This window comes from Argiope bruennichi, chromosome 10, assembly GCF_947563725.1.
Source record: "Argiope bruennichi chromosome 10, qqArgBrue1.1, whole genome shotgun sequence".
NCBI classification, from domain to species: Eukaryota; Metazoa; Arthropoda; class Arachnida; order Araneae; family Araneidae; genus Argiope; species Argiope bruennichi.
The window spans coordinates 113596462-113619033 of NC_079160.1; the positions used below are offsets into that span (position 1 = coordinate 113596462).

The window sequence follows — 22572 nt, forward strand, 5'->3', positions numbered from 1 at the left end:
TGTATTACAATATTTTCTCCTAAAATGGATATAATGAAGGAAGAATTAATACCGAGTTATTTAAATTTCTGACATCGCACGAAACGGAGACAATTAATAAAATTAATTAGCAGAGCGTGGTTTCGATCCACGGACCTCTGGGTTAAGGGCCCAGCACGCTTCCACTGCGCCACTCTGCTCGCGAAGCGATTGACAATCAAGCGTCTTGAAAATTGAAAAATCGAAGACGGGAATAGAGAGAGTGTCTTAAAATATTTTCTCCTAAAATGGATATAATGAAGGAAGAATTAATACCGAGTTATTTAAATTTCTGACATCGCACGAAACGGAGACAATTAATAAAATTAATTAGCAGAGCATGGTTTCGATCCACGGACCTCTGGGTTATGGGCCCAGCACGCTTCCACTGCGCCACTCTGCTCGCGAAGCGACTGACAATCAAGCGTCTTGAAAATATAAAAATCGAAGACGGGAATAGAGAGAGTGTATTACAATATTTTCTCCTAAAATGGTTATAATGAAGGAAGAGTTAATACCGAGTTATTAAAAGTTCTGACATCGCACGAAACGGAGACATTTAAGAAAATTAATTAGCAGAGCGTGGTTTCGATCCACGGACCTCTGGGTTATGGGCCCAGCACGCTTCCACTGCGCCACTCTGCTCACGAAGCGATTGACAATCAAGCGTCTTGAAAATTGAAAAATCGAAGACGGGAATAGAGAGAGTGTATTACAATATTTTCTCCTAAAATGGTTATAATGAAGGAAGAGTTAATACCGAGTTATTTAAATTTCTGACATCGCACGAAACGGAGACATTTAATAAAATTAATTAGCAGAGCGTGGTTTCGATCCACGGACCTCTGGGTTATGGGCCCAGCACGCTTCCACTGCGCCACTCTGCTCGCGAAGCGACTGACAATCAAGCGTCTTGAAAATTGAAAAATCGAAGACGGGAATAGAGAGAGTGTATTACAATATTTTCTCCTAAAATGGTTATAATGAAGGAAGAGTTAATACCGAGTTATTTAAATTTCTGACATCGCACGAAACGGAGACATTTAATAAAATTAATTAGCAGAGCGTGGTTTCGATCCACGGACCTCTGGGTTATGGGCCCAGCACGCTTCCACTGCGCCACTCTGCTCGCGAAGCGATTGACAATCAAGCGTCTTGAAAATTGAAAAATCGAAGACGGGAATAGAGAGAGTGTCTTAAAATATTTTCTCCTAAAATGGATATAATGAAGGAAGAATTAATACCGAGTTATTTAAATTTCTGACATCGCACGAAACGGAGACAATTAATAAAATTAATTAGCAGAGCGTGGTTTCGATCCACGGACCTCTGGGTTATGGGCCCAGCACGCTTCCACTGCGCCACTCTGCTCGCGAAGCGACTGACAATCAAGCGTCTTGAAAATTGAAAAATCGAAGACGGGAATAGAGAGAGTGTATTACAATATTTTCTCCTAAAATGGTTATAATGAAGGAAGAGTTAATACCGAGTTATTTAAATTTCTGACATCGCACGAAACGGAGACATTTAATAAAATTAGTTAGCAGAGCGTGGTTTCGATCCACGGACCTCTGGGTTTTGGGCCCAGCACGCTTCCACTGCGCCACTCTGCTCGCGAAGCGATTGACAATCAAGCGTCTTGAAAATTGAAAAATCGAAGACCGGAATAGAGAGAGTGTCTTAAAATATTTTCTCCTAAAATGGATATAATGAAGGAAGAATTAATACCGAGTTATTTAAATTTCTGACATCGCACGAAACGGAGACAATTAATAAAATTAATTAGCAGAGCGTGGTTTCGATCCACGGACCTCTGGGTTATGGGCCCAGCACGCTTCCACTGCGCCACTCTGCTCGCGAAGCGACTGACAATCAAGCGTCTTGAAAATTGAAAAATCGAAGACGGGAATAGAGAGAGTGTATTACAATATTTTCTCCTAAAATGGTTATAATGAAGGAAGAATTAATACCGAGTTATTTAAATTTCTGACATCGCACGAAACGGAGACAATTAATAAAATTAATTAGCAGAGCGTGGTTTCGATCCACGGACCTCTGTGTTATTTGCCCAGCACGCTTCCACTGCGCCACTCTGCTCGCGAAGCGACTGACAATCAAGCGTCTTGAAAATTGAAAAATCGAAGACGGGAATAGAGAGAGTGTATTACAATATTTTCTCCTAAAATGGTTATAATGAAGGAAGAATTAATACCGAGTTTTTTTAAATTTCTGACATCGCACGAAACGGAGACATTTAATAAAATTAATTAGCAGAGCGTGGTTTCGATCCATTGACCTCTGGGTTATGGGCCCAGCACGCTTTCACTGCGCCACTCTGCTCGCGAAGCGATTGACAATCAAGCGTCTTGAAAATTGAAAAATCGAAGACGGGAATAGAGAGAGTGTCTTAAAATATTTTCTCCTAAAATGGATATAATGAAGGAAGAATTAATACCGAGTTATTTAAATTTCTGACATCGCACGAAACGGAGACAATTAATAAAATTAATTAGCAGAGCGTGGTTTCGATCCACGGACCTCTGGGTTATGGGCCCAGCACGCTTCCACTGCGCCACTCTGCTCGCGAAGCGATTGACAATCAAGCGTCTTGAAAATTGAAAAATCGAAGACGGGAATAGAGAGAGTGTCTTAAAATATTTTCTCCTAAAATGGATATAATGAAGGAAGAATTAATACCGAGTTATTTAAATTTCTGACATCGCACGAAACGGAGACAATTAATAAAATTAATTAGCAGAGCATGGTTTCGATCCACGGACCTCTGGGTTATGGGCCCAGCACGCTTCCACTGCGCCACTCTGCTCGCGAAGCGACTGACAATCAAGCGTCTTGAAAATATAAAAATCGAAGACGGGAATAGAGAGAGTGTATTACAATATTTTCTCCTAAAATGGTTATAATGAAGGAAGAGTTAATACCGAGTTATTTAAAGTTCTGACATCGCACGAAACGGAGACATTTAAGAAAATTAATTAGCAGAGCGTGGTTTCGATCCACGGACCTCTGGGTTATGGGCCAAGCACGCTTCCACTGCGCCACTCTGCTCACGAAGCGATTGACAATCAAGCGTCTTGAAAATTGAAAAATCGAAGACGGGAATAGAGAGAGTGTCTTAAAATATTTTCTCCTAAAATGGATATAATGAAGGAAGAATTAATACCGAGTTATTTAAATTTCTGACATCGCACGAAACGGAGACAATTAATAAAATTAATTAGCAGAGCGTGGTTTCGATCCACGGACCTCTGGGTTATGGGCCCAGCACGCTTCCACTGCGCCACTCTGCTCGCGAAGCGACTGACAATCAAGCGTCTTGAAAATTGAAAAATCGAAGACGGGAATAGAGAGAGTGTATTACAATATTTTCTCCTAAAATGGTTATAATGAAGGAAGAGTTAATACCGAGTTATTTAAATTTCTGACATCGCACGAAACGGAGACATTTAATAAAATTAATTAGCAGAGCGTGGTTTCGATCCACGGACCTCTGCGTTATGGGCCCAGCACGCTTCCACTGCGCCACTCTGCTCGCGAAGCGATTGACAATCAAGCGTCTTGAAAATTGAAAAATCGAAGACGGGAATAGAGAGAGTGTCTTAAAATATTTTCTCCTAAAATGGATATAATGAAGGAAGAATTAATACCGAGTTATTTAAATTTCTGACATCGCACGAAACGGAGACAATTAATAAAATTAATTAGCAGAGCGTGGTTTCGATCCACGGACCTCTGGGTTATGGGCCCAGCACGCTTCCACTGCGCCACTCTGCTCGCGAAGCGACTGACAATCAAGCGTCTTGAAAATTGAAAAATCGAAGACGGGAATAGAGAGAGTGTATTACAATATTTTCTCCTAAAATGGTTATAATGAAGGAAGAGTTAATACCGAGTTATTTAAATTTCTGACATCGCACGAAACGGAGACATTTAATAAAATTAGTTAGCAGAGCGTGGTTTCGATCCACGGACCTCTGGGTTTTGGGCCCAGCACGCTTCCACTGCGCCACTCTGCTCGCGAAGCGATTGACAATCAAGCGTCTTGAAAATTGAAAAATCGAAGACCGGAATAGAGAGAGTGTCTTAAAATATTTTCTCCTAAAATGGATATAATGAAGGAAGAATTAATACCGAGTTATTTAAATTTCTGACATCGCACGAAACGGAGACAATTAATAAAATTAATTAGCAGAGCATGGTTTCGATCCACGGACCTCAGGGTTATGGGCCCATCACGCTTCCACTGCGCCACTCTGCTCGCGAAGCGATTGACAATCAAGCGTCTTGAAAATTGAAAAATCGAAGACGGGAATAGAGAGAGTGTATTACAATATTTTCTCCTAAAATGGATATAATGAAGTAAGAATTAATACCGAGTTATTTAAATTTCTGACATCGCACGAAACGGAGACAATTAATAAAATTAATTAGCAGAGCGTGGTTTCGATCCACGGACCTCAGGGTTATGGGCCCATCACGCTTCCACTGCGCCACTCTGCTCGCGAAGCGATTGACAATCAAGCGTCTTGAAAATTGAAAAATCGAAGACGGGAATAGAGAGAGTGTATTACAATATTTTCTCCTAAAATGGTTATAATGAAGGAAGAGTTAATACCGAGTTATTTAAATTTCTGACATCGCACGAAACGGAGACATTTAATAAAATTAATTAGCAGAGCGTGGTTTCGATCCACGGACCTCTGGGTTATGGGCCCAGCACGCTTCCACTGCGCCACTCTGCTCGCGAAGCGATTGACAATCAAGCGTCTTGAAAATTGAAAAATCGAAGACGGGAATAGAGAGAGTGTCTTAAAATATTTTCTCCTAAAATGGATATAATGAAGGAAGAATTAATACCGAGTTATTTAAATTTCTGACATCGCACGAAACGGAGACAATTAATAAAATTAATTAGCAGAGCGTGGTTTCGATCCACGGACCTCTGGGTTATGGGCCCAGCACGCTTCCACTGCGCCACTCTGCTCGCGAAGCGACTGACAATCAAGCGTCTTGAAAATATAAAAATCGAAGACGGGAATAGAGAGAGTGTATTACAATATTTTCTCCTAAAATGGTTATAATGAAGGAAGAATTAATACCGAGTTATTTAAATTTCTGACATCGCACGAAACGGAGACATTTAATAAAATTAATTAGCAGAGCGTGGTTTCGATCCACGGACCTCTGGGTTATGGGCCCAGCACGCTTCCACTGCGCCACTCTGCTCGCGAAGCGATTGACAATCAAGCGTCTTGAAAATTGAAAAATCGAAGACGGGAATAGAGAGAGTGTCTTAAAATATTTTCTCCTAAAATGGATATAATGAAGGAAGAATTAATACCGAGTTATTTAAATTTCTGACATCGCACGAAACGGAGACAATTAATAAAATTAATTAGCAGAGCGTGGTTTCGATCCACGGAACTCTGGGTTATGGGCCCAGCACGCTTCCACTGCGCCACTCTGCTCGCGAAGCGACTGACAATCAAGCGTCTTGAAAATTGAAAAATCGAAGACGGGAATAGAGAGAGTGTATTACAATATTTTCTCCTAAAATGGTTATAATGAAGGAAGAGTTAATACCGAGTTATTTAAATTTCTGACATCGCACGAAACGGAGACATTTAATAAAATTAATTAGCAGAGCGTGGTTTCGATCCACGGACCTCTGGGTTATGGGCCCAGCACGCTTCCACTGCGCCACTCTGCTCGCGAAGCGATTGACAATCAAGCGTCTTGAAAATTGAAAAATAGAAGACGGGAATAGAGAGAGTGTCTTAAAATATTTTCTCCTAAAATGGATATATTGAACGAAGAATTAATACCGAGTTATTTAAATTTCTGACATCGCACGAAACGAAGACAATTAATAAAATTAATTAGCAGAGCGTGGTTTCGATCCACGGACCTCTGGGTTATGGGCCCAGCACGCTTCCACTGCGCCACTCTGCTCGCGAAGCGACTGACAATCAAGCGTCTTGAAAATATAAAAATCGAAGACGGGAATAGAGAGAGTGTATTACAATATTTTCTCCTAAAATGGTTATAATGAAGGAAGAGTTAATACCGAGTTATTTAAATTTCTGACATCGCACGAAACGGAGACATTTAATAAAATTAATTAGCAGAGCGTGGTTTCGATCCACGGACCTCTGGGTTATGGGCCCAGCACGCTTCCACTGCGCCACTCTGCTCGCGAAGCGATTGACAATCAAGCGTCTTGAAAATTGAAAAATCGAAGACGGGAATAGAGAGAGTGTATTACAATATTTTCTCCTAAAATGGTTATAATGAAGGAAGAGTTAATACCGAGTTATTTAAATTTCTGACATCGCACGAAACGGAGACATTTAATAAAATTAATTAGCAGAGCGTGGTTTCGATCCACGGACCTCTGGGTTATGGGCCCAGCACGCTTCCACTGCGCCACTCTGCTCGCGAAGCGATTGACAATCAAGCGTCTTGAAAATTGAAAAATCGAAGACGGGAATAGAGAGAGTGTATTACAATATTTTCTCCTAAAATGGTTATAATGAAGGAAGAGTTAATACCGAGTTATTTAAATTTCTGACATCGCACGAAACGGAGACATTTAATAAAATTAATTAGCAGAGCGTGGTTTCGATCCACGGACCTCTGGGTTATGGGCCCAGCACGCTTCCACTGCGCCACTCTGCTCGAGAAGCGATTGACAATCAAGCGTCTTGAAAATTGAAAAATAGAAGACGGGAATAGAGAGAGTGTCTTAAAATATTTTCTCCTAAAATGGATATATTGAACGAAGAATTAATACCGAGTTATTTAAATTTCTGACATCGCACGAAACGGAGACAATTAATAAAATTAATTAGTAGAGCGTGGTTTCGTTCCACGGACCTCTGGGTTATGGGCCCAGCACGCTTCCACTGCGCCACTCTGCTCGCGAAGCGACTGACAATCAAGCGTCTTGAAAATATAAAAATCGAAGACGGGAATAGAGAGAGTGTATTACAATATTTTCTCCTAAAATGGTTATAATGAAGGAAGAGTTAATACCGAGTTATTTAAATTTCTGACATCGCACGAAACGGAGACATTTAATAAAATTAATTAGCAGAGCGTGGTTTCGATCCACGGACCTCTGGGTTATGGGCCCAGCACGCTTCCACTGCGCCACTCTGCTCGCGAAGCGATTGACAATCAAGCGTCTTGAAAATTGAAAAATCGAAGACGGGAATAGAGAGAGTGTCTTAAAATATTTTCTCCTAAAATGGATATAATGAAGGAAGAATTAATACCGAGTTATTTAAATTTCTGACATCGCACGAAACGGAGACAATTAATAAAATTAATTAGCAGAGCGTGGTTTCGATCCACGGACCTCTGGGTTATGGGCCCAGCACGCTTCCACTGCGCCACTCTGCTCGCGAAGCGACTGACAATCAAGCGTCTTGAAAATTGAAAAATCGAAGACGGGAATAGAGAGAGTGTATTACAATATTTTCTCCTAAAATGGTTATAATGAAGGAAGAGTTAATACCGAGTTATTTAAATTTCTGACATCGCACGAAACGGAGACATTTAATAAAATTAATTAGCAGAGCGTGGTTTCGATCCACGGACCTCTGGGTTATGGGCCCAGCACGCTTCCACTGCGCCACTCTGCTCGCGAAGCGATTGACAATCAAGCGTCTTGAAAATTGAAAAATAGAAGACGGGAATAGAGAGAGTGTCTTAAAATATTTTCTCCTAAAATGGATATATTGAACGAAGAATTAATACCGAGTTATTTAAATTTCTGACATCGCACAAAACGGAGACATTTAATAAAATTAATTAGCAGAGCGTGGTTTCGATCCACGGACCTCTGGGTTATGGGCCCAGCACGCTTCCACTGCGCCACTCTGCTCGCGAAGCGATTGACAATCAAGCGTCTTGAAAATTGAAAAATCGAAGACGGGAATAGAGAGAGTGTATTACAATATTTTCTCCTAAAATTGATATAATGAAGGAAGAATTAATACCGAGTTATTTAAATTTCTGACATCGCACGAAACGGAGACATTTAAGAAAATTAATTAGCAGAGCGTGGTTTCGATCCACGGACCTCTGGGTTATGGGCCCAGCACGCTTCCACTGCGCCACTCTGCTCGCGAAACGACTGACAATCAAGAGTCTTGAAAATTGAAAAATCGAAGACGGGAATAGAGAGAGTGTATTACAATATTTTCTCCTAAAATGGTTATAATGAAGGAAGAATTAATACCGAGTTATTTAAATTTCTGACATCGCACGAAACGGAGACAATTAATAAAATTAATTAGCAGAGCGTGGTTTCGATCCACGGACCTCTGGGTTATGGGCCCAGCACGCTTCCACTGCGCCACTCTGCTCGCGAAGCGATTGACAATCAAGCGTCTTGAAAATTGAAAAATCGAAGACGGGAATAGAGAGAGTGTCTTAAAATATTTTCTCCTAAAATGGATATAATGAAGGAAGAATTAATACCGAGTTATTTAAATTTCTGACATCGCACGAAACGGAGACATTTAATAAAATTAATTAGCAGAGCGTGGTTTCGATCCACGGACCTCTGGGTTATGGGCCCAGCACGCTTCCACTGCGCCACTCTGCTCGCGAAGCGATTGACAATCAAGCGTCTTGAAAATTGAAAAATCGAAGACGGGAATAGAGAGAGTGTATTACAATATTTTCTCCTAAAATGGTTATAATGAAGGAAGAGTTAATACCGAGTTATTTAAATTTCTGACATCGCACGAAACGGAGACATTTAATAAAATTAATTAGCAGAGCGTGGTTTCGATCCACGGACCTCTGGGTTATGGGCCCAGCACGCTTCCACTGCGCCACTCTGCTCGCGAAGCGATTGACAATCAAGCGTCTTGAAAATTGAAAAATAGAAGACGGGAATAGAGAGAGTGTCTTAAAATATTTTCTCCTAAAATGGATATATTGAACGAAGAATTAATACCGAGTTATTTAAATTTCTGACATCGCACAAAACGGAGACATTTAATAAAATTAATTAGCAGAGCGTGGTTTCGATCCACGGACCTCTGGGTTATGGGCCCAGCACGCTTCCACTGCGCCACTCTGCTCGCGAAGCGATTGACAATCAAGCGTCTTGAAAATTGAAAAATCGAAGACGGGAATAGAGAGAGTGTATTACAATATTTTCTCCTAAAATTGATATAATGAACGAAGAATTAATACCGAGTTATTTAAATTTCTGACATCGCACGAAACGGAGACATTTAAAAAAATTAATTAGCAGAGCGTGGTTTCGATCCACGGACCTCTGGGTTATGGGCCCAGCACGCTTCCACTGCGCCACTCTGCTCGAGAAGCGACTGACAATCAAGCGTCTTGAAAATTGAAAAATCGAAGACGGGAATAGAGAGAGTGTATTACAATATTTTCTCCTAAAATGGTTATAATGAAGGAAGAATTAATACCGAGTTATTTAAATTTCTGACATCGCACGAAACGGAGACAATTAATAAAATTAATTAGCAGAGCGTGGTTTCGATCCACGGACCTCTGGGTTATGGGCCCAGCACGCTTCCACTGCGCCACTCTGCTCGCGAAGCGACTGACAATCAAGCGTCTTGAAAATTGAAAAATCGAAGACGGGAATAGAGAGAGTGTATTACAATATTTTCTCCTAAAATGGTTATAATGAAGGAAGAATTAATACCGAGTTTTTTTAAATTTCTGACATCGCACGAAACGGAGACATTTAATAAAATTAAATAGCAGAGCGTGGTTTCGATCCATGGACCTCTGGGTTATGGGCCCAGCACGCTTTCACTGCGCCACTCTGCTCGCGAAGCGATTGACAATCAAGCGTCTTGAAAATTGAAAAATCGAAGACGGGAATAGAGAGAGTGTCTTAAAATATTTTCTCCTAAAATGGATATAATGAATTAAGAATTAATACCGAGTTATTTAAATTTCTGACATCGCACGAAACGGAGACAATTAATAAAATTAATTAGCAGAGCGTGGTTTCGATCCACGGACCTCTGGGTTATGGGCCCAGCACGCTTCCACTGCGCCACTCTGCTCGCGAAGCGACTGACAATCAAGCGTCTTGAAAATTGAAAAATCGAAGACGGGAATAGAGAGAGTGTATTACAATATTTTCTCCTAAAATGGTTATAATGAAGGAAGAGTTAATACCGAGTTATTTAAATTTCTGACATCGCACGAAACGGAGACATTTAATAAAATTAATTAGCAGAGCGTGGTTTCGATCCACGGACCTCTGGGTTATGGGCCCAGCACGCTTCCACTGCGCCACTCTGCTCGCGAAGCGATTGACAATCAAGCGTCTTGAAAATTGAAAAATCGAAGACGGGAATAGAGAGAGTGCCTTAAAATATTTTCTCCTAAAATGGATAAAATGAAGGAAGAATTAATACCGAGTTATTTAAATTTCTGACATCGCACGAAACGGAGACAATTAATAAAATTAATTAGCAGAGCGTGGTTTCGATCCACGGACCTCAGGGTTATGGGCCCATCACGCTTCCACTGCGCCACTCTGCTCGCGAAGCGATTGACAATCAAGCGTCTTGAAAATTGAAAAATCGAAGACGGGAATAGAGAGAGTGTATTACAATATTTTCTCCTAAAATGGTTATAATGAAGGAAGAGTTAATACCGAGTTATTTAAATTTCTGACATCGCACGAAACGGAGACATTTAATAAAATTAATTAGCAGAGCGTGGTTTCGATCCACGGACCTCTGGGTTATGGGCCCAGCACGCTTCCACTGCGCCACTCTGCTCGCGAAGCGATTGACAATCAAGCGTCTTGAAAATTAAAAAATCGAAGACGGGAATAGAGAGAGTGTCTTAAAATATTTTCTCCTAAAATGGATATAATGAAGGAAGAATTAATACCGAGTTATTTAAATTTCTGACATCGCACGAAACGGAGACAATTAATAAAATTAATTAGCAGAGCGTGGTTTCGATCCACGGACCTCTGGGTTATGGGCCCAGCACGCTTCCACTGCGCCACTCTGCTCGCGAAGCGACTGACAATCAAGCGTCTTGAAAATATAAAAATCGAAGACGGGAATAGAGAGAGTGTATTACAATATTTTCTGCTAAAATGGTTATAATGAAGGAAGAGTTAATACCGAGTTATTTAAATTTCTGACATCGCACGAAACGGAGACATTTAATAAAATTAATAAGCAGAGCGTGGTTTCGATCCACGGACCTCTGGGTTATGGGCCCAGCACGCTTCCACTGCGCCACTCTGCTCGCGAAGCGATTGACAATCAAGCGTCTTGAAAATTGAAAAATCGAAGACGGGAATAGAGAGAGTGTCTTAAAATATTTTCTCCTAAAATGGATATAATGAAGGAAGAATTAATACCGAGTTATTTAAATTTCTGACATCGCACGAAACGGAGACAATTAATAAAATTAATTAGCAGAGCGTGGTTTCGATCCACGGACCTCTGGGTTATGGGCCCAGCACGCTTCCACTGCGCCACTCTGCTCGCGAAGCGACTGACAATCAAGCGTCTTGAAAATTGAAAAATCGAAGACGGGAATAGAGAGAGTGTATTACAATATTTTCTCCTAAAATGGTTATAATGAAGGAAGAGTTAATACCGAGTTATTTAAATTTCTGACATCGCACGAAACGGAGACATTTAATAAAATTAATTAGCAGAGCGTGGTTTCGATCCACGGACCTCTGGGTTATGGGCCCAGCACGCTTCCACTGCGCCACTCTGCTCGCGAAGCGATTGACAATCAAGCGTCTTGAAAATTGAAAAATAGAAGACGGGAATAGAGAGAGTGTCTTAAAATATTTTCTCCTAAAATGGATATATTGAACGAAGAATTAATACCGAGTTATTTAAATTTCTGACATCGCACAAAATGGAGACATTTAATAAAATTAATTAGCAGAGCGTGGTTTCGATCCACGGACCTCTGGGTTATGGGCCCAGCACGCTTCCACTGCGCCACTCTGCTCGCGAAGCGATTGACAATCAAGCGTCTTGAAAATTGAAAAATCGAAGACGGGAATAGAGAGAGTGTATTACAATATTTTCTCCTAAAATTGATATAATGAAGGAAGAATTAATACCGAGTTATTTAAATTTCTGACATCGCACGAAACGGAGACATTTAAGAAAATTAATTAGCAGAGCGTGGTTTCGATCCACGGACCTCTGGGTTATGGGCCCAGCACGCTTCCACTGCGCCACTCTGCTCGCGAAGCGACTGACAATCAAGCGTCTTGAAAATTGAAAAATCGAAGACGGGAATAGAGAGAGTGTATTACAATATTTTCTCCTAAAATGGTTATAATGAAGGAAGAATTAATACCGAGTTATTTAAATTTCTGACATCGCACGAAACGGAGACAATTAATAAAATTAATTAGCAGAGCGTGGTTTCGATCCACGGAACTCTGGGTTATGGGCCCAGCACGCTTCCACTGCGCCACTCTGCTCGCGAAGCGATTGACAATCAAGCGTCTTGAAAATTGAAAAATCGAAGACGGGAATAGAGAGAGTGTCTTAAAATATTTTCTCCTAAAATGGATATAATGAAGGAAGAATTAATACCGAGTTATTTAAATTTCTGACATCGCACGAAACGGAGACATTTAATAAAATTAATTAGCAGAGCGTGGTTTCGATCCACGGACCTCTGGGTTATGGGCCCAGCACGCTTCCACTGCGCCACTCTGCTCGCGAAGCGATTGACAATCAAGCGTCTTGAAAATTGAAAAATAGAAGACGGGAATAGAGAGTGTATTACAATATTTTCTCCTAAAATGGTTATAATGAAGGAAGAGTTAATACCGAGTTATTTAAATTTCTGACATCGCACGAAACGGAGACATTTAATAAAATTAATTAGCAGAGCGTGGTTTCGATCCACGGACCTCTGGGTTATGGGCCCAGCACGCTTCCACTGCGCCACTCTGCTCGCGAAGCGATTGACAATCAAGCGTCTTGAAAATTGAAAAATAGAAGACGGGAATAGAGAGAGTGTCTTAAAATATTTTCTCCTAAAATGGATATATTGAACGAAGAATTAATACCGAGTTATTTAAATTTCTGACATCGCACAAAACGGAGACATTTAATAAAATTAATTAGCAGAGCGTGGTTTCGATCCACGGACCTCTGGGTTATGGGCCCAGCACGCTTCCACTGCGCCACTCTGCTCGCGAAGCGATTGACAATCAAGCGTCTTGAAAATTGAAAAATCGAAGACGGGAATAGAGAGAGTGTATTACAATATTTTCTCCTAAAATTGATATAATGAAGGAAGAATTAATACCGAGTTATTTAAATTTCTGACATCGCACGAAACGGAGACATTTAAGAAAATTAATTAGCAGAGCGTGGTTTCGATCCACGGACCTCTGGGTTATGGGCCCAGCACGCTTCCACTGCGCCACTCTGCTCGCGAAGCGACTGACAATCAAGCGTCTTGAAAATTGAAAAATCGAAGACGGGAATAGAGAGAGTGTATTACAATATTTTCTCCTAAAATGGTTATAATGAAGGAAGAGTTAATACCGAGTTATTTAAATTTCTGACATCGCACGAAACGGAGACATTTAATAAAATTAATTAGCAGAGCGTGGTTTCGATCCACGGACCTCTGGGTTATGGGCCCAGCACGCTTCCACTGCGCCACTCTGCTCGCGAAGCGATTGACAATCAAGCGTCTTGAAAATTGAAAAATAGAAGACGGGAATAGAGAGAGTGTCTTAAAATATTTTCTCCTAAAATGGATATATTGAACGAAGAATTAATACCGAGTTATTTAAATTTCTGACATCGCACAAAACGGAGACATTTAATAAAATTAATTAGCAGAGCGTGGTTTCGATCCACGGACCTCTGGGTTATGGGCCCAGCACGCTTCCACTGCGCCACTCTGCTCGCGAAGCGATTGACAATCAAGCGTCTTGAAAATTGAAAAATCGAAGACGGGAATAGAGAGAGTGTATTACAATATTTTCTCCTAAAATTGATATAATGAAGGAAGAATTAATACCGAGTTATTTAAATTTCTGACATCGCACGAAACGGAGACATTTAAGAAAATTAATTAGCAGAGCGTGGTTTCGATCCACGGACCTCTGGGTTATGGGCCCAGCACGCTTCCACTGCGCCACTCTGCTCGCGAAGCGACTGACAATCAAGCGTCTTGAAAATTGAAAAATCGAAGACGGGAATAGAGAGAGTGTATTACAATATTTTCTCCTAAAATGGTTATAATGAAGGAAGAATTAATACCGAGTTATTTAAATTTCTGACATCGCACGAAACGGAGACAATTAATAAAATTAATTAGCAGAGCGTGGTTTCGATCCACGGACCTCTGGGTTATGGGCCCAGCACGCTTCCACTGCGCCACTCTGCTCGCGAAGCGATTGACAATCAAGCGTCTTGAAAATTGAAAAATCGAAGACGGGAATAGAGAGAGTGTCTTAAAATATTTTCTCCTAAAATGGATATAATGAAGGAAGAATTAATACCGAGTTATTTAAATTTCTGACATCGCACGAAACGGAGACATTTAATAAAATTAATTAGCAGAGCGTGGTTTCGATCCACGGACCTCTGGGTTATGGGCCCAGCACGCTTCCACTGCGCCACTCTGCTCGCGAAGCGATTGACAATCAAGCGTCTTGAAAATTGAAAAATCGAAGACGGGAATAGAGAGTGTATTACAATATTTTCTCCTAAAATGGATATAATGAAGGAAGAATTAATACCGAGTTATTTAAATTTCTGACATCGCACGAAACGGAGACAATTAATAAAATTAATTAGCAGAGCGTGGTTTCGATCCACGGACCTCTGGGTTATGGGCCCAGCACGCTTCCACTGCGCCACTCTGCTCGCGAAGCGACTGACAATCAAGCGTCTTGAAAATTGAAAAATCGAAGACGGGAATAGAGAGAGTGTATTACAATATTTTCTCCTAAAATGGTTATAATGAAGGAAGAGTTAATACCGAGTTATTTAAATTTCTGACATCGCACGAAACGGAGACATTTAATAAAATTAATTAGCAGAGCGTGGTTTCGATCCACGGACCTCTGGGTTATGGGCCCAGCACGCTTCCACTGCGCCACTCTGCTCGCGAAGCGATTGACAATCAAGCGTCTTGAAAATTGAAAAATAGAAGACGGGAATAGAGAGAGTGTCTTAAAATATTTTCTCCTAAAATGGATATATTGAACGAAGAATTAATACCGAGTTATTTAAATTTCTGACATCGCACAAAACGGAGACATTTAATAAAATTAATTAGCAGAGCGTGGTTTCGATCCACGGACCTCTGGGTTATGGGCCCAGCACGCTTCCACTGCGCCACTCTGCTCGCGAAGCGATTGACAATCAAGCGTCTTGAAAATTGAAAAATAGAAGACGGGAATAGAGAGAGTGTCTTAAAATATTTTCTCCTAAAATGGATATATTGAACGAAGAATTAATACCGAGTTATTTAAATTTCTGACATCGCACAAAATGGAGACATTTAATAAAATTAATTAGCAGAGCGTGGTTTCGATCCACGGACCTCTGGGTTATGGGCCCAGCACGCTTCCACTGCGCCACTCTGCTCGCGAAGCGATTGACAATCAAGCGTCTTGAAAATTGAAAAATCGAAGACGGGAATAGAGAGAGTGTCTTAAAATATTTTCTCCTAAAATGGATATAATGAAGGAAGAATTAATACCGAGTTATTTAAATTTCTGACATCGCACGAAACGGAGACATTTAATAAAATTAATTAGCAGAGCGTGGTTTCGATCCACGGACCTCTGGGTTATGGGCCCAGCACGCTTCCACTGCGCCACTCTGCTCGCGAAGCGATTGACAATCAAGCGTCTTGAAAATTGAAAAATAGAAGACGGGAATAGAGAGTGTATTACAATATTTTCTCCTAAAATGGTTATAATGAAGGAAGAGTTAATACCGAGTTATTTAAATTTCTGACATCGCACGAAACGGAGACATTTAATAAAATTAATTAGCAGAGCGTGGTTTCGATCCACGGACCTCTGGGTTATGGGCCCAGCACGCTTCCACTGCGCCACTCTGCTCGCGAAGCGATTGACAATCAAGCGTCTTGAAAATTGAAAAATAGAAGACGGGAATAGAGAGAGTGTCTTAAAATATTTTCTCCTAAAATGGATATATTGAACGAAGAATTAATACCGAGTTATTTAAATTTCTGACATCGCACAAAACGGAGACATTTAATAAAATTAATTAGCAGAGCGTGGTTTCGATCCACGGACCTCTGGGTTATGGGCCCAGCACGCTTCCACTGCGCCACTCTGCTCGCGAAGCGATTGACAATCAAGCGTCTTGAAAATTGAAAAATCGAAGACGGGAATAGAGAGAGTGTATTACAATATTTTCTCCTAAAATTGATATAATGAAGGAAGAATTAATACCGAGTTATTTAAATTTCTGACATCGCACGAAACGGAGACATTTAAGAAAATTAATTAGCAGAGCGTGGTTTCGATCCACGGACCTCTGGGTTATGGGCCCAGCACGCTTCCACTGCGCCACTCTGCTCGCGAAGCGACTGACAATCAAGCGTCTTGAAAATTGAAAAATCGAAGACGGGAATAGAGAGAGTGTATTACAATATTTTCTCCTAAAATGGTTATAATGAAGGAAGAGTTAATACCGAGTTATTTAAATTTCTGACATCGCACGAAACGGAGACATTTAATAAAATTAATTAGCAGAGCGTGGTTTCGATCCACGGACCTCTGGGTTATGGGCCCAGCACGCTTCCACTGCGCCACTCTGCTCGCGAAGCGATTGACAATCAAGCGTCTTGAAAATTGAAAAATAGAAGACGGGAATAGAGAGAGTGTCTTAAAATATTTTCTCCTAAAATGGATATATTGAACGAAGAATTAATACCGAGTTATTTAAATTTCTGACATCGCACAAAACGGAGACATTTAATAAAATTAATTAGCAGAGCGTGGTTTCGATCCACGGACCTCTGGGTTATGGGCCCAGCACGCTTCCACTGCGCCACTCTGCTCGCGAAGCGATTGACAATCAAGCGTCTTGAAAATTGAAAAATCGAAGACGGGAATAGAGAGAGTGTATTACAATATTTTCTCCTAAAATTGATATAATGAAGGAAGAATTAATACCGAGTTATTTAAATTTCTGACATCGCACGAAACGGAGACATTTAAGAAAATTAATTAGCAGAGCGTGGTTTCGATCCACGGACCTCTGGGTTATGGGCCCAGCACGCTTCCACTGCGCCACTCTGCTCGCGAAGCGACTGACAATCAAGCGTCTTGAAAATTGAAAAATCGAAGACGGGAATAGAGAGAGTGTATTACAATATTTTCTCCTAAAATGGTTATAATGAAGGAAGAATTAATACCGAGTTATTTAAATTTCTGACATCGCACGAAACGGAGACAATTAATAAAATTAATTAGCAGAGCGTGGTTTCGATCCACGGACCTCTGGGTTATGGGCCCAGCACGCTTCCACTGCGCCACTCTGCTCGCGAAGCGATTGACAATCAAGCGTCTTGAAAATTGAAAAATCGAAGACGGGAATAGAGAGAGTGTCTTAAAATATTTTCTCCTAAAATGGATATAATGAAGGAAGAATTAATACCGAGTTATTTAAATTTCTGACATCGCACGAAACGGAGACATTTAATAAAATTAATTAGCAGAGCGTGGTTTCGATCCACGGACCTCTGGGTTATGGGCCCAGCACGCTTCCACTGCGCCACTCTGCTCGCGAAGCGATTGACAATCAAGCGTCTTGAAAATTGAAAAATCGAAGACGGGAATAGAGAGTGTATTACAATATTTTCTCCTAAAATGGATATAATGAAGGAAGAATTAATACCGAGTTATTTAAATTTCTGACATCGCACGAAACGGAGACAATTAATAAAATTAATTAGCAGAGCGTGGTTTCGATCCACGGACCTCTGGGTTATGGGCCCAGCACGCTTCCACTGCGCCACTCTGCTCGCGAAGCGACTGACAATCAAGCGTCTTGAAAATTGAAAAATCGAAGACGGGAATAGAGAGAGTGTATTACAATATTTTCTCCTAAAATGGTTATAATGAAGGAAGAGTTAATACCGAGTTATTTAAATTTCTGACATCGCACGAAACGGAGACATTTAATAAAATTAATTAGCAGAGCGTGGTTTCGATCCACGGACCTCTGGGTTATGGGCCCAGCACGCTTCCACTGCGCCACTCTGCTCGCGAAGCGATTGACAATCAAGCGTCTTGAAAATTGAAAAATAGAAGACGGGAATAGAGAGAGTGTCTTAAAATATTTTCTCCTAAAATGGATATATTGAACGAAGAATTAATACCGAGTTATTTAAATTTCTGACATCGCACAAAACGGAGACATTTAATAAAATTAATTAGCAGAGCGTGGTTTCGATCCACGGACCTCTGGGTTATGGGCCCAGCACGCTTCCACTGCGCCACTCTGCTCGCGAAGCGATTGACAATCAAGCGTCTTGAAAATTGAAAAATCGAAGACGGGAATAGAGAGAGTGTATTACAATATTTTCTCCTAAAATTGATATAATGAAGGAAGAATTAATACCGAGTTATTTAAATTTCTGACATCGCACGAAACGGAGACATTTAAGAAAATTAATTAGCAGAGCGTGGTTTCGATCCACGGACCTCTGGGTTATGGGCCCAGCACGCTTCCACTGCGCCACTCTGCTCGCGAAGCGACTGACAATCAAGCGTCTTGAAAATTGAAAAATCGAAGACGGGAATAGAGAGAGTGTATTACAATATTTTCTCCTAAAATGGTTATAATGAAGGAAGAATTAATACCGAGTTATTTAAATTTCTGGCATCGCACGAAACGGAGACAATTAATAAAATTAATTAGCAGAGCGTGGTTTCGATCCACGGACCTCTGGGTTATGGGCCCAGCACGCTTCCACAGCGCCACTCTGCTCGCGAAGCGACTGACAATCAAGCGTCTTGAAAATTGAAAAATCGAAGACGGGAATAGAGAGAGTGTATTACAATATTTTCTCCTAAAATGGTTATAATGAAGGAAGAATTAATACCGAGTTTTTTTAAATTTCTGACATCGCACGAAACGGAGACATTTAATAAAATTAAATAGCAGAGCGTGGTTTCGATCCATGGACCTCTGGGTTATGGGCCCAGCACGCTTTCACTGCGCCACTCTGCTCGCGAAGCGATTGACAATCAAGCGTCTTGAAAATTGAAAAATCGAAGACGGGAATAGAGAGAGTGTCTTAAAATATTTTCTCCTAAAATGGATATAATGAATTAAGAATTAATACCGAGTTATTTAAATTTCTGACATCGCACGAAACGGAGACAATTAATAAAATTAATTAGCAGAGCGTGGTTTCGATCCACGGACCTCTGGGTTATGGGCCCAGCACGCTTCCACTGCGCCACTCTGCTCGCGAAGCGACTGACAATCAAGCGTCTTGAAAATTGAAAAATCGAAGACGGGAATAGAGAGAGTGTATTACAATATTTTCTCCTAAAATGGTTATAATGAAGGAAGAGTTAATACCGAGTTATTTAAATTTCTGACATCGCACGAAACGGAGACATTTAATAAAATTAATTAGCAGAGCGTGGTTTCGATCCACGGACCTCTGGGTTATGGGCCCAGCACGCTTCCACTGCGCCACTCTGCTCGCGAAGCGATTGACAATCAAGCGTCTTGAAAATTGAAAAATCGAAGACGGGAATAGAGAGAGTGCCTTAAAATATTTTCTCCTAAAATGGATATAATGAAGGAAGAATTAATACCGAGTTATTTAAATTTCTGACATCGCACGAAACGGAGACAATTAATAAAATTAATTAGCAGAGCGTGGTTTCGATCCACGGACCTCAGGGTTATGGGCCCATCACGCTTCCACTGCGCCACTCTGCTCGCGAAGCGATTGACAATCAAGCGTCTTGAAAATTGAAAAATCGAAGACGGGAATAGAGAGAGTGTATTACAATATTTTCTCCTAAAATGGTTATAATGAAGGAAGAGTTAATACCGAGTTATTTAAATTTCTGACATCGCACGAAACGGAGACATTTAATAAAATTAATTAGCAGAGCGTGGTTTCGATCCACGGACCTCTGGGTTATGGGCCCAGCACGCTTCCACTGCGCCACTCTGCTCGCGAAGCGATTGACAATCAAGCGTCTTGAAAATTAAAAAATCGAAGACGGGAATAGAGAGAGTGTCTTAAAATATTTTCTCCTAAAATGGATATAATGAAGGAAGAATTAATACCGAGTTATTTAAATTTCTGACATCGCACGAAACGGAGACAATTAATAAAATTAATTAGCAGAGCGTGGTTTCGATCCACGGACCTCTGGGTTATGGGCCCAGCACGCTTCCACTGCGCCACTCTGCTCGCGAAGCGACTGACAATCAAGCGTCTTGAAAATATAAAAATCGAAGACGGGAATAGAGAGAGTGTATTACAATATTTTCTCCTAAAATGGTTATAATGAAGGAAGAGTTAATACCGAGTTATTTAAATTTCTGACATCGCACGAAACGGAGACATTTAATAAAATTAATTAGCAGAGCGTGGTTTCGATCCACGGACCTCTGGGTTATGGGCCCAGCACGCTTTCACTGCGCCACTCTGCTCGCGAAGCGATTGACAATCAAGCGTCTTGAAAATTGAAAAATCGAAGACGGGAATAGAGAGAGTGTCTTAAAATATTTTCTCCTAAAATGGATATAATGAAGGAAGAATTAATACCGAGTTATTTAAATTTCTGACATCGCACGAAACGGAGACAATTAATAAAATTAATTAGCAGAGCGTGGTTTCGATCCACGGACCTCTGGGTTAAGAGCCCAGCACGCTTCCACTGCGCCACTCTGCTCGCGAAGCGACTGACAATCAAGCGTCTTGAAAATTGAAAAATCGAAGACGGGAATAGAGAGAGTGTATTACAATATTTTCTCCTAAAATGGTTATAATGAAGGAAGAGTTAATACCGAGTTATTTAAATTTCTGACATCGCACGAAACGGAGACATTTAATAAAATTAATTAGCAGAGCGTGGTTTCGATCCACGGACCTCTGGGTTATGGGCCCAGCACGCTTCCACTGCGCCACTCTGCTCGCGAAGCGATTGACAATCAAGCGTCTTGAAAATTGAAAAATAGAAGACGGGAATAGAGAGAGTGTCTTAAAATATTTTCTCCTAAAATGGATATATTGAACGAAGAATTAATACCGAGTTATTTAAATTTCTGACATCGCACAAAATGGAGACATTTAATAAAATTAATTAGCAGAGCGTGGTTTCGATCCACGGACCTCTGGGTTATGGGCCCAGCACGCTTCCACTGCGCCACTCTGCTCGCGAAGCGATTGACAATCAAGCGTCTTGAAAATTGAAAAATCGAAGACGGGAATAGAGAGAGTGTATTACAATATTTTCTCCTAAAATTGATATAATGAAGGAAGAATTAATACCGAGTTATTTAAATTTCTGACATCGCACGAAACGGAGACATTTAAGAAAATTAATTAGCAGAGCGTGGTTTCGATCCACGGACCTCTGGGTTATGGGCCCAGCACGCTTCCACTGCGCCACTCTGCTCGCGAAGCGACTGACAATCAAGCGTCTTGAAAATTGAAAAATCGAAGACGGGAATAGAGAGAGTGTATTACAATATTTTCTCCTAAAATGGTTATAATGAAGGAAGAATTAATACCGAGTTATTTAAATTTCTGACATCGCACGAAACGGAGACAATTAATAAAATTAATTAGCAGAGCGTGGTTTCGATCCACGGACCTCTGGGTTATGGGCCCAGCACGCTTCCACTGCGCCACTCTGCTCGCGAAGCGATTGACAATCAAGCGTCTTGAAAATTGAAAAATCGAAGACGGGAATAGAGAGAGTGTCTTAAAATATTTTCTCCTAAAATGGATATAATGAAGGAAGAATTAATACCGAGTTATTTAAATTTCTGACATCGCACGAAACGGAGACATTTAATAAAATTAATTAGCAGAGCGTGGTTTCGATCCACGGACCTCTGGGTTATGGGCCCAGCACGCTTCCACTGCGCCACTCTGCTCGCGAAGCGATTGACAATCAAGCGTCTTGAAAATTGAAAAATCGAAGACGGGAATAGAGAGTGTATTACAATATTTTCTCCTAAAATGGTTATAATGAAGGAAGAGTTAATACCGAGTTATTTAAATTTCTGACATCGCACGAAACGGAGACATTTAATAAAATTAATTAGCAGAGCGTGGTTTCGATCCACGGACCTCTGGGTTATGGGCCCAGCACGCTTCCACTGCGCCACTCTGCTCGCGAAGCGATTGACAATCAAGCGTCTTGAAAATTGAAAAATAGAAGACGGGAATAGAGAGAGTGTCTTAAAATATTTTCTCCTAAAATGGATATATTGAACGAAGAATTAATACCGAGTTATTTAAATTTCTGAC

At 40.8% G+C, this 22572-nt stretch overlaps 4 non-coding genes across 4 annotated transcripts; all 4 read right to left on the reverse strand.

Annotated features, from left to right (window-relative positions):
• Positions 1 to 107: 107 nt before the first annotated feature.
• On the reverse strand, positions 108 to 179 carry Trnak-cuu (transfer RNA lysine (anticodon CUU)). The gene has a single exon. It is a non-coding gene; the product is annotated as a tRNA-Lys (tRNA).
• Positions 180 to 1559: 1380 nt separating this feature from the next.
• Positions 1560 to 1631, reverse strand: Trnal-caa (transfer RNA leucine (anticodon CAA)). Its single transcript has one exon. It is a non-coding gene; the product is annotated as a tRNA-Leu (tRNA).
• Positions 1632 to 3980: 2349 nt separating this feature from the next.
• On the reverse strand, positions 3981 to 4052 carry Trnal-caa (transfer RNA leucine (anticodon CAA)). The gene has a single exon. It is a non-coding gene; the product is annotated as a tRNA-Leu (tRNA).
• Positions 4053 to 20914: 16862 nt separating this feature from the next.
• On the reverse strand, positions 20915 to 20986 carry Trnak-cuu (transfer RNA lysine (anticodon CUU)). The gene has a single exon. It is a non-coding gene; the product is annotated as a tRNA-Lys (tRNA).
• Positions 20987 to 22572: the final 1586 nt, after the last annotated feature.